This window comes from Phodopus roborovskii, unplaced genomic scaffold (assembly GCF_943737965.1).
Source record: "Phodopus roborovskii unplaced genomic scaffold, PHOROB, whole genome shotgun sequence".
NCBI classification, from domain to species: Eukaryota; Metazoa; Chordata; class Mammalia; order Rodentia; family Cricetidae; genus Phodopus; species Phodopus roborovskii.
This window is the reverse complement of record NW_026126517.1, coordinates 32,804,751-32,823,819: the sequence shown is the minus strand read 5'-3', so window position 1 is coordinate 32,823,819 and position 19,069 is coordinate 32,804,751.

Sequence of the window (19,069 nt, the reverse complement as noted above, 5' to 3'; positions counted from 1 at the left end):
AGACATGCAAGAAGCCTTCAGAAAAAAGGAGCTGTATGTAAACATGGTTCCCTCCCTCACCCAGTCATTACCCACAGCAAACCCAGGCCTTAGGGGGGATTCTGAGCTTGAAAAATCACAGCTCTTTAATCACTGCTTCAAAACATAATTGGCCTTGAAGACTATGCAGCTGTGCCCCAGGCCAACCCAGACTGTTAGACATAGCATTTTGAACATGTATGCTTGAAGACTTCAAGAAGTCATAGGTCCAAAGACTAAAAATAAATCACAAAGTCAGTTGTTACAGCATTGATTGCCACAGTCAACTGACTAGCAGGATTCAGCTCCTAAAGTCACTTTGTCTATTTTTTGAGCCATGTAAAAAAAACAAAAACAATGCAACCAGTAGACATTTGGGGAGTCTCAAACCTGTGCTGCTTTAATTTACTATTTGAAGTTGTACTCGCTTGGGTATGAACATTTGTAGAAGGCATGCTGAAATCTATCAAGTTCAGGAGTTTTCTGCCAGGTAGCAGAGTGGCCTGTGTTCTGCTGAGGATGAGGAAGTTGAGCCAGGCATCTCCTTTGATCATGACCTAACTCCTCAATTTATGGTGGACAGGCAATTCCCAAGGGTGTTTCAAATGGGCAATGATGCACTAGGTACATGGAACAAAAGTATTTCTGTTGAATATGTCATGTGTTGTCTGTCTGGGCCAGGGACAGCCACCATGCCTCACCCTGAGATGCTACTGTGCGTACTCCTAACCCCGACTCTAGAAACCCGCAGCTGGATCCCTGCTGTAGGCAGAAGGAATCTAGGAGGATTGGGGAGAGGAGGGCAGAGGATGGGCACAAGTGAAGCAGTGGGAGGCTACCACACATGGAGCTAGCCCTTGAAGCATTCATCACTGTCACACCAGACTGCTCTTGAAAAATCACACAAAGACCAGCAAGATGGCTCAGCGGGTAAAGATGTGTGCCACCGAGCCTGAGAACCTGAGTTCAAGTCCTAGGACCTATGTGGTAAAAGGAGAAACCCCTCTGTCACGAACCGTCCTGACTTCCACATGTGTTCTGTGGCATGTGCCCACACTCTTCATACACGGCACACACACACACACACACACACACACACACACACACACACACTCACGCACGTGATACATGATTAATTAATTTACCTGAAAACATACATACAAAGATAGTATGATATTATTTGGAATTTCAAGACTGCAGAGTCAGAGCACCAGACTGGACATGCTCATTTCAGAGCATCAGCTCTCTGTGCAGCTGTGTTTATGTATTCATCAGGCTATCCCTGCTCACTGCTGTCTGCTCTCCACATAGCAGAGTAATGCCTTCACATTCAAATCTGACCTCCTCCGGCTTTACTTCTCTATGATGAAGGATGTTGTTCTCAGGTCAGTGGTCATTGTCATTACATAGCCTACAGACTCTGCATGACCTAACCTCAACCTACTCTTCCAAACCTTGCTCACACTATGCCTCTCCTGCACTTTCTTTTAGTTGGTTACCTTGCTTCATTCTCTTCTATCCCAGGCCCCTTTTCTTGACAGGTTCTTCCTCTCCACCCTGGCCTCTGCCTTGGTCCAGCTAACTATTTCTCTTCAGATGTTACTCTTGTCACCTCTTCGGGAAAGCCAAGAGATGGACTGGATAGACAAAATGCAGTCAAGACATATATCAGTGTGAAGGAGTTCAGAGGCTGGAGGAGGGGATACTGTCATGGAGACAACACCCATTGGCGGAGCTGATGTCTAGTCTTTTCCTTGTGATTAAATTTCTGCTGGTGGGTTTGGGGAGGCATACCATATCCAGGAAGCCACTCTTCTCTGTGCATTAGATCAGAGGGCACATGGTGTCAACTCATCTCAACTTGGGGGGAGGGGGCGGGTGTAAACTTTGATCAAGCTGATGAAGGTGATGTCTATCAGTTTTTTTTTTTTTTTTTTTTTTTTTTAACCACAAAGTTTTACTCTATCCTTTTTGGTTAAAAAGTATCTTGGAGAAAGAGTATTTGAAGCTAATATGCAGATATTATTCCTCAGGACAGTTTCTTCTGCACAAGATGGTAATTTTTCTAATTCCATCATTCCATCTGCATTTGTGATTGGGCAAGGAAAACTATCCTTTTCATTCTACTTATTCATTTACCTATATTAGTGTAGACTCAGGAATTTCTGTTTCCTTTGGTGGGTTTTCGTGTGTGTGTGTATGTGTGTGTTCTGTGCGGGTATGGAGGTTCATGAGTGTGTGCATGTGTATGGAGGTCAGAGGTCGACATTAGGCATTTTCCTCAATAACTCCCCATCATATATTTTGAGACAGGGTCTCACTGAACTTGAAGCTCATTAACTAGCTGGACTAGCTGGCCAATGAGCCCAGGTATCTGCCTGTCTCTGTACTCCCTGCTGCCCCACACAGGACTACAGACATGTATAGGAGCTGAGAATCTAAACTCACATTCCCATGCTTGCATGACAGGTGCTGTTGCCAGCCGAGGCTCCTCCCATTCCCCACTCAGTGAGTGCCACTGCTACTACTGTTTGTTGTGGTGCACATTTTTTTTTTTTCCAGATTTGGCCATCATGAGGCCTACAGTGTGACTTCTATTTCTCTCTGATCTGGTCCCATTGTTTATTTTCTGTATCAAGATGTTTCTGGTCTATCTTGTAAAGTGGCTATGCCCTTCACTGAGGACCAAGCCTTGTTTCTTTCCTGGCTAAGTCTAGAACTTCTGCTCCTAAGCCACCAACTGTTGCTTTTTGTCTCCACAGCTGTTCGGAGTATACTCTGAGGACAGAGCCAAGGGTTTGTGTGAGAAGATGACCGGAGAATCTTTAAACTATTCCTCACACCAAGCCCCTGTGAGGTCCATGGTTTGCAGAATTCAGAAAGGAATGATGCCTATTGCATTTCATTATTGATAATAATACATTTACATCTGTTTGCTGACATGGAAGAAGGACAGGTCATGTGGGCACCATGCCAGCTGAACCCAGACTTCAAGGGAAGGATGGGCATCTGTGCATCTGCAAGGCACTGGCGTCCCTGAGGCCAGAGGGTCCTTCTTACAAGGATTCAGCCCATGTCTCTTTTTTTAGGGTTCCCTCCCTATGCCCTGACTGCAAAGCCTTATGGCTAAATCACACAGAAATAGTGGAAGAAGGGAAATTATGTTCCTTTCCTTAAATAGAACTAAATCATGATGCCACTGTGACCCAGCAGAGAGTATTTTACGAGAAGAGCTTGAGCAGGAGTAGGGGAGGGAAGTGGTGAGCACAGGCATTTCAAAACCACCAGGCTAGAAAACCAGGAAGCACCTGATGGGGAACTTCTTTGCTACAAGGCATGGGTACTCCCAACACTGCCCACCCTTCACAAACATCATGCCTTGCCCAGACATCACCTGCTCCCAATACTGCCAGTGCTGCTCCTACAGAACCCAGTCTGTGACATCAGGGTATCTAGCCACGCGGATGAACAAGGTCTGGAAATCAGATCCTACTCCTTAAGTCACCTGAGAGAATTTCAACTGCTAGAGCAAGTGTCACTTTCTGGTCTTTGATGAGGCCCGGTGTGAGGAGTCCCAGCCTGATTTGCCACCTCTGTGCTCCCATGTCCCCAAGGCCATGGTCCATGGTCATTCTCTTTAAACAAGTCACTTCTGCCACCTCTATGTTGCCCTGTCCCCTGCATTGCCCATGGTCACTCTCTTTAAGCAAGATGCTTCCCTCTGAATTTATTGTTCCACTAAGCCCTAGAAATGGTTTCCCATTATTTGAAGCACCTCTGGGCAGATCTTGTCTTCTGCCTCCAGAAGAGAAACCATTTGGGTAGGTATTCACACTTCCCTGGGGGAACAGCCCCGGAAGCCATTCAGTTTCTTCAGAGCACTGCCAGGCCAGACGGCACCTACGATGGACAGATAGCAGGCTCTTCTGCAGATGGGTATACTAGTGTCCAGCAAGGGTGAAGTTCTTGTCCAGGACCAGACAGTGAGTTAGCTGGGATGATTACCAGAAGACTCCCCAGCTAGTCTGTGCTGACTGCCCCACCTTCTCTTCTGATTCTTAGAGAAACAGCACGTTCTTCTAGCTCTCATCCTCAGCTCTGACCCCTCTTCCCTTCCCTCCACACTCTCCCTCTTCCTTTATGTCCCATACAGCTTGGCAATCACTTCTCCATTTCCCTGCACCCAGAACCATCTGCTGTCTTCTCTGCCTTTGGGACATGTCCTCAGCCCTTTGCCCAATCATCTACAGAGCTCCTCAGGGTCTGGGCTGTTCCAGTGTTGGGTCAGACATACTAAGGCTTCACCTTAAAGCACCAGCTTCTAGAGGGCAGGGATCTAAGCCAGTGCTGACCAAGGAGCTATCACCTGTGACAGTACCTGTGACAGTACACAATCATTGAGCTTCTACCGTGTTCTAGGTGGGGTGTGTGCTTTCCATTTGCTGCCTTGGGTCTTCACAACAGGGATCAAGGAGGAACCATCACAGGGGAAGGGCTGGGTTTCAAAGATGAGAGCCGATATTGTAGGATAATTGCACACTGTGTGAAAATGTATTGCTATGATTGGTGTAGTAAAAAGCTGAATGGCTGCTGGGTGCTGATGGTGCCCGCCTTTAATCCCAGTGCTTGGGAGGCAGAGGCAGGAGGATCTCTGTGAGTTTGAGGCCAACCTGGTCTACAGAGCAAGTTTCAGGACAGGCTTCAAAGCAGTACAGAGAAATCCTGTCTCAAAAAAAAAAAAAAAAAAAAAAAAAAAAAGCTGAATGGCCAATAGCTATGCAGGAGATATAGGTAGGACTTCCAGGCGCAGAGCGGATTCTGGGAAGAAGAGAGGTGGAATCGCCAGCCAGATGCAGAGGAAGCAGCATGGGCAGTATGGAGAGATGAGGTAATGAGCTATGAGACAAAACTTAAATAAAAAGATATTAGTTAAGGAGGGGGTACTTTAAATACCCTTCCCCTACAGTGAGATTGATGACTACCTTACATGTCATCCTAGAGCCTTCATCCAGTAGTTGATGGAAGCAGAAGCAGGCACCCACAGCTAAACACTGAGCTGAACTCCTGGAATCCAGCTGTAGAGAGGGAAGAGTGATGAGCAAAGGGGTCAAGACCAGTGTGGAGAAACCCACAGAAACAGCTGACCTGAGCAAGTGGAAGCTATGGGTCCCAGTCTGACAACTGGGGAACCAGCATAAGGCGGACCCAAGCTTTCAGAATGTGGGTGACAGTTGGGAGGCCTGGGCAGTCTATGGGGCCACTGGCAGTAGAACCAGTATTTAACCCTAGTATATGAACTGACTTTTCGGAGCCCATTCCCTATGGAGGGATACTTTCTCAGCCTTGGTCCTGCTCCAAATGATGTGACAGACTTTGATGTTTCCTTATGGGAGGCCTCACCCTTTCTGAAGAGTGGGTAGGGGGTGGGATGGGGAGGTGGTGGGGGGCATGGGAGGACAGAAGGGAGAGGGAACTAGGACTGGTATGTAAAATAAGATTGTAATTTAAATAAAAAAGAAAATGAAGGAGGAGGCAAGAAAATGGATTAATTTACGTTATAAGAGCTAGTTAGGAACAAGCCTATGCTAAGGCTGAGCTTTCATAATTAATAAGAAGTCTTCAGGTTATTACTTGCGAACTGGCAGTCCAAAGAAAAATACCGACTCCAAGCTCATATGGCCACAGCTATGATTAACGAGTGGCAGGGCTAAGACTGGTGACCCAAGGCTTATGATTTGAAGCATTCTACCCTGGTCTTGCTTCCCTAGACCTCCACACAGACATAAGGACTCACAATGCCACAGCTATAGTAGGCACCCCAAAATTATCTCAGGAAGCCACCTGGGGCAGCTAGTATAGCCAAATTGTTGAGATAGTTTTAAACGTCAGTATACTATGTCCTAGAACTTTAGGACAAGCGATCTATATGAAGGAAATAACAAGGAAAATCAGAAACAATGTAGTGCAACTACATTCATAACAGTGTTACTCATCACAAGGGGGAAAGGTGGAAATAACCTAAATGTACAAACTCAATTTGATAAGACTGAAAAAACATCGTAGCCGGTGAGAAGATGACAGTGCAGATGTTCATGACTCCACTAAATAAAGACATTAGCTTATAATGATACATATATATGTGTGTGTGAATACACATATATACATATATGTATGTGTATATACATATGTTGATCTCAGCCATAAAAACACAGTCTGCAGTTAAAAAATGTCTTCGATATACCTACTTGCTCAGGGTTCCCCAGCATGACCAGGGCAGCCAAACACTCAAAGCCACTTGCACTCTGCTGGTATCTTCTGTGTTTCCCTGATTACTGAACAACTGTGACTGAGTCCTCTCCAAGGGGCTCCCAGACGGGATGTGACCCTGTGTGGGATGCTCAGTCCATCTCTGTGGAATAAATGAGAAAATGAATGAGAAGAGCCAGAGAATGTAGTCCAGGCCCTTAGTCATTACTTTTCTTGGATTCAGAGCCTCCTTTTAAAAATTTTACTATTATTTGGTAGTTTGATATTTTAATTTATTTTTTTTTAATTATTTCATTTATTTATTGGTTGGTTGACTTTTTGAGACAGGATCCCTTTACATAGCCCTGGCTGTTCTGGAACTCACTATGTGATTTTTTTTAAAGGTGGGGGTCTTACTCTGTAATCCAGGCTTACACTAGAATCAGCAATCCTCCTGCCTTAGCCTCCCAAGTTTTGAGAACACAGGCATGTACTACCACTCCTGATTTATACAGTGCCAAGGATCGAACCCATGGCTTTGTGCACACAAGGCAAGACTCTAACAACTGAGCTGCATCCTGGGCCCAGAACTTCCTTGACCGACAAGATCTTTTGAACTTGACATCTACATTATTTTAACCACTTCTCCTCACAACCCACTCTCTTTTCTCTCCTAAAGCCTTTACTGGCCTTGCTGCCCAGGTCATGGCTGTGCACTTCCTCTAAGCAATCAGGCTGTCTGGGAGAGGCCGCACCATCACTGTGAAGGGACATGGTGCTGGATGCCTGAACTGCCACTCAGTGACAGACACTTGGTGTCCGTTCCTTCTTCTGACCCTTACAGCAAAGAGTCAACTCTAATCCTTCCACCAACAGTTGCACAAAATTAGGCTCTGGGCTTGGGATTTTTTCAAGCTCTTATAGCCAGTTGAGTTGCAGGGCTACAAACCAAACCTGTCTCTAAAATGCATATGTTTGTCTTTGAGAAGGACTGCAGAAATGACACTGGGCAAGTCTCTTCCAGTGAGGCTGTTTTCCTCTGGGAAGGGGGGCTTCTGGTTCTCAGTGCAGACAGCAAGTCACCTTCCTCAGAGAGTTCATGACAATAACAACATTCCACTGTCCCTATCCATATCCCCCTGCCCTCTCTGAAGGCAGCATGGCATCTTGGGCATAGAGGGCCGTAAGTCACCCACGTAAGGTCATGCCCAGTGAACTCTTCATGGTGGCCATGGGCTAGAGAAAAGCTGTCATCCCCAACACTGGCAGAGAGCCTGGACTTTCTCACCCTATCTCCACAGAGACACAATTGCATGGGGTAGCCAACACACATGGCCACACCATCTGATGCCTTAACCACTGGCATGGAATCTGAGAATTACACACAGGCCGCACACTGGCTTTGATCAGTTCTTATAACCAAGAAGATCTAAGAAACACAATGGCTATGCCCACCCCAGTCTCAGTACACACACCCTGCCTACAAGAATCCATTTTAATAATAGTCTTCACCAGCACAACCTCCTGTCTAATCCCAGTAAGGTAGTCTGGGGCCCTGGGACTCACAAAGAGAGTTCCTCCACAACTACCCAAGAATTAAGTTGTATGGCCGAGACTTCCTTCCCAGGCCTATACTTCGTGCCTCACTTCCACAGACTATTGTCCACTTCATGTGGCACATTCATTAACTATGCTCCTAGAGGTAGGGCACTGTGGAGCAGCAGAAGGGGCCTGTGCTCTTGGAGAGTTTATAGTTCAATAGAGCAGAGGAGGAAGAATGAAGTCCCAGGCAGGGTTTAATAATAGAGGGCTAAAAAGACGTCAATACAGGAATTGTAATGTCAGAAAGAAGCTGCAACATCTGTTGAATGAAAGGCTGGCTGACCAGCAGAATGAGGAAGCTGTTCAGGAACTAGGAGAGGAAAGGGGTCCAGAAGAAAGAAAATCCTCCCTCATCACCCTTCCACCGCTGGCTGCGTGGTTGTGTCTACCTGTGGCCATTCTGTTCCCCTGCTAGACAGAGGAACAGGTAAGGAGATGGACCCTCAACGCCAGTCAGGGTGTGAGAGCATTTAATCTCTTATGGGTTGCATTAGGAAGAACAGATTCCTGAGTCCAGGGACAAAGATGGGTTACTGAGTAAGGCTGGAATCAGCCAAGATACAACACCAGAAGGGCTGCAGAGGAGTAGAGTCAGCTAGGGCCAACCTCCTGGCGTTCTTCCTCCACTTTTGTTCTGAGAGATGCCTTGAGTTGTTAGAAGAACCCCTGGAGGTCAATAGGGTGCAGCAGTGGAAATCAGCATTAGCACCTCGGAAGATCTGAGGGCTCAAGCCACTCAAGCCCCAGCCAGAACCAACCTCGGTACTTCTTTGTTTGGTGTAGGACATAGAGCTAGCTCCCTGGTGGTGGCTTCAGCTCCCATAGAGACACTTCAATGGTAGGAACAGGCGACTGTGGTGGTGGTACGATGTGATGTTAGTATGTTTTGTCTTTTCCCTGCCCCCTTTCAGCTCTCAGCGCCAGATCCTGAGTTGTGCTCCTCATCTGTCTCCATATTAATATCCCAGGGCCCTGTTCTGCTCTGATGTTTAACACAACATCACCTGCCCTAAAGAGAGTCCCTTTGTCAGAAGTAAAAATGTTTTATGATAATCACTTCAGTTTGCTGCAATGCCCTTCAAAATATCAGTTGTGTTCTCTTTTAAGGGTGTTAGATTTGCAGGGGTCCCCCCCTCCATTTGTGAGTTCTCACCCTCCTTAAAGGTGTGAAGATTCAAAGAGGCCCCAGGAGGTTTGAGGTTTCTTCCCCTGTGTCTGCACCTTCTGTATGCCTGTCAGAGCTGTCACAGGCAGAGTCACAGTACCCTTACAGGAAGACTTCACAGGTAAAACATTGACAAAGAAAGGCTAAAGATAGAACTCTGTGTGAAGCCATGGAATGAACAACACCTGTTTTCTAACCATCCATGGCAATCACCTAGATCACCCACGGGATTGGGATTCAGGAGGAGTAAGAATTCAGGAGGTGTAGGGGCAGCCCAAGAATCTGTAGATCCATCCCTTCCCTGGAGTTGCTGATGCTAATGATTTTAGGACTGATTAAACTCTGAGAAGCACTGGATTGAATGACCATAGTCTCAAAGCAAACAAGGTGTCAAAGAACACAAGGGTTTCCAGTTCTAGCACAGTAGTGTGCAGCATGGCTACAGCTACCTGAGCCTACTCAGGCTGCAGGTGCCCACTGACCTGCAACAGCTTACCCCAAAGGTGTTCTCCAGGGTGGAAGTGGAGAATTAGATATGCTATTTCATTTTAAAGAGCAAGGAGACCTTTCCTCTGGATCTGTTTTTGGCCACTAAAGAAATGGATAGAAAAACAACCATTTCATTTAGAAGTGACAATAATCAGAGAATAGAACAATCATGCATTTGCATACATGCAAATTATTCAATCAACAATAACAGCATCATCACCAAAGGACATGATGATACATAACCCCAGCACTCGGAAGGCAGAGGTGGAGGCAGGTAGATCTCTGAGAATTTGAGGCTAGCCCAGTCTACTTGTGAGACCTTATCCCAAAAAATAAGAATGAAACACCCCAAAATAATAAAAGTAAAATAAAATATCCATATGTGTTTCACTAACCTCCTGACTTTAGTTCTGAAAAATGTAAATTATATCTCTCTCTAGTGCTTGAGATTGCACTCAGAGCCTGGCATGCTAGGTGATCAACCCTTGTCTCTAGCTCTGCAAAATTCTAAGGAATATAATTCCCTGAAGATGTGGGATTTGGATTGCTTACCTGATTTGGCAATCCTGAAGTAGGCTAATGAGAAGGAGAAGCCAGTTGGGAACCAGAGAGGGGAGCTGGGCTGTTCTCAGGACAAAGAGGTGTCAGAATTTAGAAGGTATTGTTGGCTTTAAAATATTTAACACCACCAAGGATCAAAGACTAACAAGTAGCTGTGAAATTTCCTGGGCCCAGGGGAAAAGCTATATAGCATAAAGAACAGGAGTTGTTCACTGGTAGCCTCTGTATGTAGAAAAGGAGGTGTCCTTTTTGCCATCCTTTCTGTGTTCATTTCACCCTTTACCCTAACAAAGGCTTGCCCTTTTGTTGTGGAAAGCGGTTTTGCTGCATCTGGAAACACCAATGTTTCCAAACCATCATCTGTGCCTCTCAGAACTTAGAAGGACTTTAATAAGAACTGGGTGTTTTCTGTTATAACCTTTAAGAGAAACCACTATAATGCCTACTGAGGTTTGATGAGAATAGGTGTAACTAGTGTTGCTTGCTCTCATGTTGTATTTTGACCATGTTGCTTCCTTTTTTTTTTTTTTTTTTTTTTTTTAAATCAGCCAGCAAGGTAATTTCTAGTCTAAATATTCTCTCACAAGAAAAATAGTTTGCTCCCCTATTGAGCAATAAACCCAAAGAGAATGTTAATAATAAAAAATAAAGTGTATTTAAAAAATAATGGTAGGTAAGATTCAGTCCCATTCGAATGGCTTAGAGTTTTGCTGCTGGTGGAGCATGGAGGGCCTTCCTACTCTTGCTTTGAAGACATTGCTTTTTATTATGTTTAGTGTTCTGCCTGCATGTATCCCTAAAAACCAGAAGAGGGCACCAGGTCTCATTATAGATGGCTGTGAGTCACTGTGTGGTTACTGGAAACTGAATTCAGGGACCTCTGAAAGAGCAACCAGTGCTCTTAACCTCTGAGCCATCTCTCCAGCCTGCAGATTTACTTAATGATGAAAGTCTTATTAGTCTTACTGATAGTTCTACCACTCAATGCCCTCCCCCTCTGTTGCTGCTACAGTTGTTCTTCTCAAGTGTTTCCTGAACTTCCCCTGGGGAGATGTCAGCAAATATCTACTCACCTCAGATAGGTTCCCAATGGCAGCCCAGAGTTCAATTAGTTTGGTGAACTAATGAGTTTATTGAGCTTCCTTACAGAGCAGGGGTGAAAGGTTATATACAGGAAGTTGGAATTCCCTCCCTCCACCCCAACCACCCTCAAGGGACCACTGGAAAGTCTCACTTCAGAATGGACGGCTTCTTGGGTAGAGCACACACTTCCTCAGAAAGAGTTTAGGTAGAGTTCACACTGTGTATTCTGTCACTTCCTGAGCCCCAGGACCATGTGTAATTTGAGCAGAGTTACTCATAGCTAGGAAGGTGAATAAAGGAAGAGCTAGAATCTGAGAAGAGTCTAATGACCCGCTTATCCTCTTCCATGAGAGAATATAAACAGCCTGGTTCTGAGGGCTCCTTGCCAGTAGTCATGGCTATTCTGATGATGGTGGTGGTGGTGGTGGTTGTGGGCTCAGAGGACAGAGTCATTTCTTTCCAGGTGAGTGTACATGCACCTACCTGATCTCTGGCATCCTCTTCCCACATGGCCCTTTGTTATGAGTATGTTTTCCTGCTGGCCTGGTCCCATAGCAGCACTAGCCCCAAATAACACACAGAGATGCTGTATTAGATATAAAGCTGTTGGCCTGTTTCTAATGTTTCTTATTGGCTAGCTCTGTCTTAAATAGTAAGCCGTTTCTATTAATCTAAGTATTTTCACGTGGTCTTATCCTCGTCCTACATCTTGAATCTCTTCCCCACTACTTCCTTTCTCCACCTAGTCTCTTAGTCCTGCCTCTCTTGCTTTCCTATTGGCCAACAGTGCTTTATTCATTAACCAATAAGAGAAACATATTTACAGAATGACATCTCCCATCAGGCCTTGTGAACAATTCATTCTCTATACTCTAACCCCAAATAGGCCCGAGCCCTAGGCAGGCTTTCATAGTCCAGGATCTATCCTGACTGACTTCCCACTCACATTTCTTCTCTGACCCATGGTTCTTCCATGTTTCCTCCTGCCTCCCAGCGTTTTCTTGTTATCCATACAGGAGTTCATGCTCACATCAATTTGAAAACAGACTAGCGTCATCTGAAAGGAGGGAACCTCAACTAAGAAAATGCCTCCATAAGACCTGGCTGTAGGCAAGCCTGTAAGGCATTTTCTTAATTAGTGATTGATGGGAGAGGGCCCTGCCTATTGTGGGTGGTGCCATTCCTGGGTTGGTGGTCCTGGGTTTTATAAGAAAGCAGGCTGAGCAAGCCATGAGGAGCAAGCCAGTAAGCAGCACCCCTCTCTGGCTTCTGCTTCAGCTCCTGCCTCCTGGTACTGGCCCTGTTTGAGTTCCTGGTCTGGCTTCCTTCAGTGATCGACTATGATGCGGTAGAGTGAGCCAAATAAAGCCTTTCCTCCCCACTTGCTTTTGGTTAAGGTGTTTCATCACAGCAGTAGAAACCTAAACAGAACACGAACCATTCATTCATTTCCACATTTCCATTCAGTGTCTGCTGTTTTTGTTCAATACAACAATACAACAGCCCACGTATCAAAGACTTTGTGTGCCAGGCACTGTTCTCAACATAGAAACTTGTTTAATCTATACCTGGGGTAAATAACTGATTAACCCTATCTAACAGTTAAAAATAAAGACTGCCAGAAGCTCAGCTGCTTGTCCAAGGCAGACCTCAGCTTCTGGAAGAAAGAAGACAAATAGTTTAATGTAGTAATAGAGTGTGAGGGCAAAAGGATTCAGCGAACCCTTCCTTCCTTCATTCCTCCCAAATTGCTTTGGGAACATTTATTATGTTTCAGTCATAGGTGCTTCAGAAACATGAAAGAAAAGGGAAGACCCCTCCAGGGTCTTCATCTTACATCCTAATATAAGTATGTAGCATATTTGGAGGCGATAAGTACCAGAAAAAAAAATAAGCAGGTCTTAGGGGTCTGGGACTCTGTGCACAAATGTGTGAGGGTGAAGTGCTACCTAAAAGTAAGTAAGTAAGTAAGTAAGTAAGTAAGGAAGGAAGGAAGGAAGGAAGGAAGGAAGGAAGAATTTTCCCTATGGATCCCTGGGGAACAGTGTCTTCTGGAGTCAAATAATTGTCCTGCCATGTTAGAAGGAACTGCAAAATGATGTTTTGTGTGGAGGGAAAGAAAGAGGACATTAGCTGGGCATAGTTTTATAGCTAATGCAAAGAATTTGGCCCTGATGTTGAATCAAATGATTAAAAGGGTGCACTTTAGAAATAGTCAGTAGAGGAGGGAGCGGAGGCAACTGCATGAATGCAGTCAAGAGATGTTCCAGGCGGTAGCTAGTACCTATGGACATTGTGAACAGTGGTTGGAGTGAATATGGAGAAGGGGAAAAAGGGATCTGTCAATGGAACCATCTATCTATCTATCTATCTATCTATCTATCTATCTATCTATCTATCGAGAGTGTAGCAAGGGGTATTAAACAGATTTCCACTACTTCAACAAATATTGGAGACAATCCACTGAAAAAAAGAAGAAACATTATTTTGGATCCATTGGCTCAGTTGCTTTGGGTCTGGTGGCACAGTACATCACAGCAGGAGCATGTGATAGAGGACATCACTCGATCACTGAGCCTGGAAACAGTGAAAGAAGATACCCAGCTCCCAACATGCCCTTCAAAAACAAGCCCACAGGACTAGAAAATATTCACTAGGCCTTCCCTAAAAAGGCCCTGGCAGCTTGCATTACACCGGGGAGTTGAGGAACCAGTCCTTCAACAGGAGCCTCTCTGGAATGTGTATCTAGACCATAGCACAAGGACTGCACGTTTGGTTCACTGAGGCTGCCTCAGTGACTCTCTTGAGTCCATTACAGGGAGTGATGCAAAGCTTCCTCTGATGCCCTCTCCAGGACACTCAATTCACAGAGCAGGCCATGGCCTGTGCCGATGCTTCATTCCTAAGAGTCCAATAAAGCAAGGGCAGGAAGCAAAGGAGGAAACAAAGGCAGGGAGGGGAAAGGTTTTTATTTTTTTAATTTTTTGATTACCAGACTCACTAAAATCATACCCCAGAGATAAAACAATTCATTTAAGTTCATTTAGTGCTAGAATTATACTTTTTAAAAGCTACATTTTAGAACTCCTCCTGCTCTTTCTCTTTTTCAGTTAAACAGCTAAATCCATCATTTTTTAGTCCTTTCATAAAAAAAAAAAAAAAAAAAAAAGCTGTTTCTTCCTGTCTGTTTAAATCATATTCTACACTGAGAGTGGTTATGTAACTTAGAATGAAAACAATGTCATACCTTCCTTTTAGTCTGTCCTCTGGGAGGCTAGGGCATGGGGAAGAGTGCCCAGGAAACTCACTGGGGTGGAGAGAGATTAGTTACAGCCATAAAGCGCTTTAATGAACTTTTTCTTAATTAACTTGGAAATAGATTTTTTCAATAAATGTATCAAGACAAAAAAAAAAAAAAAAAAAAAAAAAAAAAACCCAACAACAACAAAAAAAATCAGTCCTATTCCAGCCAGTGGCTGACAACAGCAGGTAAAGACAAAATGTCAGAGCTGGAAATTTAAAGATTCCTTCCACAGCCTCTGCTAAGAAAACAGGCTCAGGAGAGGGAGGGAAGGGGGCAGGGGTTGACAGGACCTTAGTGCTTTCTTCAGGCAGTCCAAGAGCTTCCTCTGAGAGCAAATGTGGAAAACAAAATCGTTGGCTTTCCAGAGCAATAGAACTCAGAAGAGTTTTAAACAAGGCACAGGGCTGGGGCATATCTAGTAACCACCACGAAGGCTTAGCATGCTCAAGACCCTGGGCTCAGTCCTCAACAAAAACAGTGTGCTGTTTGCTCCATTTGAACATCTAGTGACTTTTTTGTCTGACACACAGCTGAAGACTACTGACACCCATGGACAGTTATGTGGCTAGGCAGTCTAACAGTGCACATGATAGCACATCCCCCTTGCTCCCAACAAAAATTTATAAAGTTCAAAATGTCAACAGTGACAGGGCTGAGAAATCTTTAGCAAGGCTTTCCCACCCTGGCTGCATGTTAGGTCCGGGTAGGCCGTTAGAGATCAATTGAATTAGAATCTGTAGGAATGGTGATGGATGGACCAGCGGTTTGCAAATTTTCCATTGCTTTTATATGCCCCAAGTTTGAGAATCACTCATTAAACCCCCCAAACTGGAAAGAAGCCAACAAGCAACTGAACACAAGGTTCAGCTTCTACCGCACATCTGAGAGACACTGAGTCCCCAATCAACCCTATCCCATAGGGACCTTTGTGTAAGAAAAGAGCAAAGGGATGACGTAGTATAGCAAAGAGGGCCATGGGAGAGGCTCCTTGAGTCAGAGCAAAACTAAGCTTGTTCACAACTCTTCTTCATTTTACATGGTGTGTGTGTGTGTGTGTGTGTGTGTGTGTACATGTGCATGCAGGTATGTCTATATCAAAGCCAAAAGTTATTGCTCACCTTATTTTTTGAGGTCTCTCATTCAACCTGGAGTTTGCTGTTCCAGTTGGATGCATTGCTGGGGCATATCCAGTGACTGGGATTCATTGCCCAGCAAGTGCCCAGGATCTACCCATCTGTTCCCTAGTGCTGGGTTTACATCCACCACAGCCCGCGTTTATACAGGTGCTGGGGATCTGAACTCAAGTCTTTAAGCTGTGACAAGCACTTTATCCACCAAGCCACCTCTCCAGCTCCTAAAAAGTTGCTTTTTCCCATTTGAAAATAGGACCACCCTCTGTAGCCCAGCGTGGAGTTGATAAATAACCAAAAACTTGCTGTTTTGTAGTGATCCTGGCAGGAATGAAGACATTCTGAAGAGATGCTTGTGACCTTTCCTTTGGTTATCAGACTGTTGAGATAATTGGCCCCAAGAAATAGGAATTTCCTAGGAATCTGATGCTGAGAAAAGGAAAAGGCTGAAGCCTGGTGCTAGTGAGAGGAACTTGTCTCTTAGAAAGAGATTCCAACCCTCGAAGGAGATAAGCAGATATGACAGGACCTGGGGTTAGTGATCCACACCTTGCCCAGGGATGCTTACTTACATACACCTCCTGCCTTCTGCTTAAATCCAACCTCACTGCAGATCCTCAAGGTGGACTTGGGAGTCCCCGGACCTCTTTGTTTCTCTTCCCACTTGGCCACACTGAGTCTTTTTTTTCTTCCCCCTTTCACTCTTACTTGTCTAACTGCCCTACGGAGGATGGTGGCTCAGGTAAAACTGACAGGCTTAGCCTCTGACCCTAACAATCGTGGGAACACACACACCTCAGCCTGCCAGGAGCCAGGGTTAGATGGAGACGCTAGCACAGCCAATTATTTCACATCTATAGAATTACTCATCCAGTCTGTTATGGCTGGACTCACCTTTTATGATGCAATCTCATTCTCCTGAAGCTTTCATTACATTTAATATAAGCATTAATATTAAACATAAAATTTAATATATATATATATAGTCACCATTAGAGGGATTGCATTCTTGTGTTAACATTCTACAGGCAACTTTGTATAGCTGGAACATTTATGAAATGATCAGTATCCCCAATAGTGATGTTTCCCCACTAGGTTCCTTGAAGTAATATGTCCAGATTCCTTAACATGCATGACATTTAGAATTTAAAATGTTTATACTGTATGTGTGTGTGTACATGTGATACACTCAAATCATATCCTGTGTGAGGTCAGAGGGAAACTTTTGGGAGCTGGTTCTCTCCTATTATGTGGGTCCCAAGCACCTGGACCTGGACCCAGGACCTAGACCAGGCAGTCCTCCTACCTCAGCCTCTGAGTTCTGGGACTACAGGTATGTGTCCCCACATTCAGCACCACTTTTTTTGGATACAACTTTAGATCATTATTTAGGACATAGGTTTTTTGTTTTTTATTTTTGAAATTGTAATTACATCACTTCTCTGGAAGTTTGCTGTGAGATTGTGTGTTCTAGAAATGTCAGAAGCTATGACCATGAAGCCTTAACAACATGACTGTCTAAACATGATGAACAAGGACACCATTAGTAGACATGCTAATGGGGGAGGAATAAAGCTCAACACTAGACAAAGACCTATAGACAAGTACGGGATGTGAAAAGCAGGGCAGATAACTGAAAGTTTTCCCCAGGGAAGAGCTCACTAACTGGTTATCTAATTTCAAACAGTCAGCCAAAAAACATGTACATAAGTAATATTGTATTTCAGAACACACACACACACACACACACACACACACACACACACACACAGAGCAATTAAAGAAAAAGAGGCCATGAATTTGAAAAAGGACAAGCCAGTGGGAGGGAGGGTTTAGAGAGAGGGAAGGAGAAAATTATGATTAAATATACAGTTTAAAAAGACTAATATATACTCTGGACAGGTGGTGGTACATGCTTTTGACCTCAGCACTTGGAAGGCAGAGGTGGGTGATCTCTGTGGTTCGAAGCCAGCCTGGCCTAAAGCAAGTTCCAGGAAAGCCAGAGGTGTTACACAGAGAAACCCTGTCTCAAAACAAACAAAAGCCAAACAACCAACAAAAGAAAACAAACAAAAAACCTAGTACACACTCTTCTGTCCCATGTACTCTTAACTCAGAGGTTTACAGTGATGCCAACCAGCGTCCCAAGTTCTTAGTTTCCAGTTGTTCCAGGGCAGTCCATGAGGAGATGCAGGAGTAAAGTGATCAGGGCATTGTTGGCCTGCTTTGCTGAGACACCTATAGAATTGATCTACCCGCTTGGTAACAGCTCATGTGACAGGACTTCATCATCAAACACAGATGAAGGTGTAGCAATGCTTGTTGCAGGAAGCATCACCAATCCCTATTGGTGTCTTTAAACCTGCCTGCCTCTGTGAATGGTGTAGCATTTGTTACCCAGAAGTCCATGAGGACTGGAGGGTCATTCTTTCAGTATAACTTACAATATTATACCAGAAGATGGCAGCACTGCTCCCTGTGGCCTGGTTTTCTGAAGAATACTGGGAAAGGCTGAATAAAAATATCACTTTCCTTTGATTTACAAAGCAGGCAAATTCTGAAAATGGGGCATACAGCAGAGCTATATAAAAAGAATTCATTTAAAGAATCTGACTCTAGGCTTGGGTGTTCATAGGTAGGTCTTTTATTTATATGAATGTCCACTGGGGTGCTGTGACATCATGTAGGACAAAGAATAATTACTTTCTATGCAAGGCTATCCGTGAAGTAGTTTGACCTGGATTCTTAACCCTATTCTTTAAATGCTGGTATATTCAGAGTCATGTACCATGACCACCATATAATTTTATTTTCATCAACCCCAACAGAAAAGCAGATATTCATCAACCTTTCTCACACTTTTCCTATCCCTTGGCAAATACCAATCTACTTTCTGCTTCTACACATTTCACATACATGGAACCAGAAACCACATGGAATCAAGAGACCAAGCCTTTAAAAACAGTCACTGTGAAGCTAGATGGTGGTGGCTCATGCCTTTAATCCCAGCACTTGGGAGGCAGAGGCAGAATGAGCTCTGTGAGTTCCAGGGCAAAAATCACTTTGTAACATTCCTTAGTACACCAATAATTGTCTATTTATTATGTGCTCATCACTGGGACCTGAAGATGCAACAGTGAAGACAGCAGAACCTCCAGTTCCACTGTGTTCCACTTCATCATGGACAGCTGCAATGACGTCTAATTCAGTTTTTATGCTATTTCTTTTTGCCATATGACATTTTTCCACTCTACTTTCATTTTTCTCTGTGTAGCCCTGGCATTTTCTCTGCAGACCAGGCTAGCCTTGAACTCAAAGATTCAACTGCCTCTGTCACTGGAATGCTGGGATTAAAGGAATGCACCTCCTCAATAAACAAAAACAAACAAAACAATGAATTTCTGATCCTCTACCTCCCCAACTTTATGTAGTGCTAGAGACTGCATCCTGTGTTTTACGTATACTAGGCAA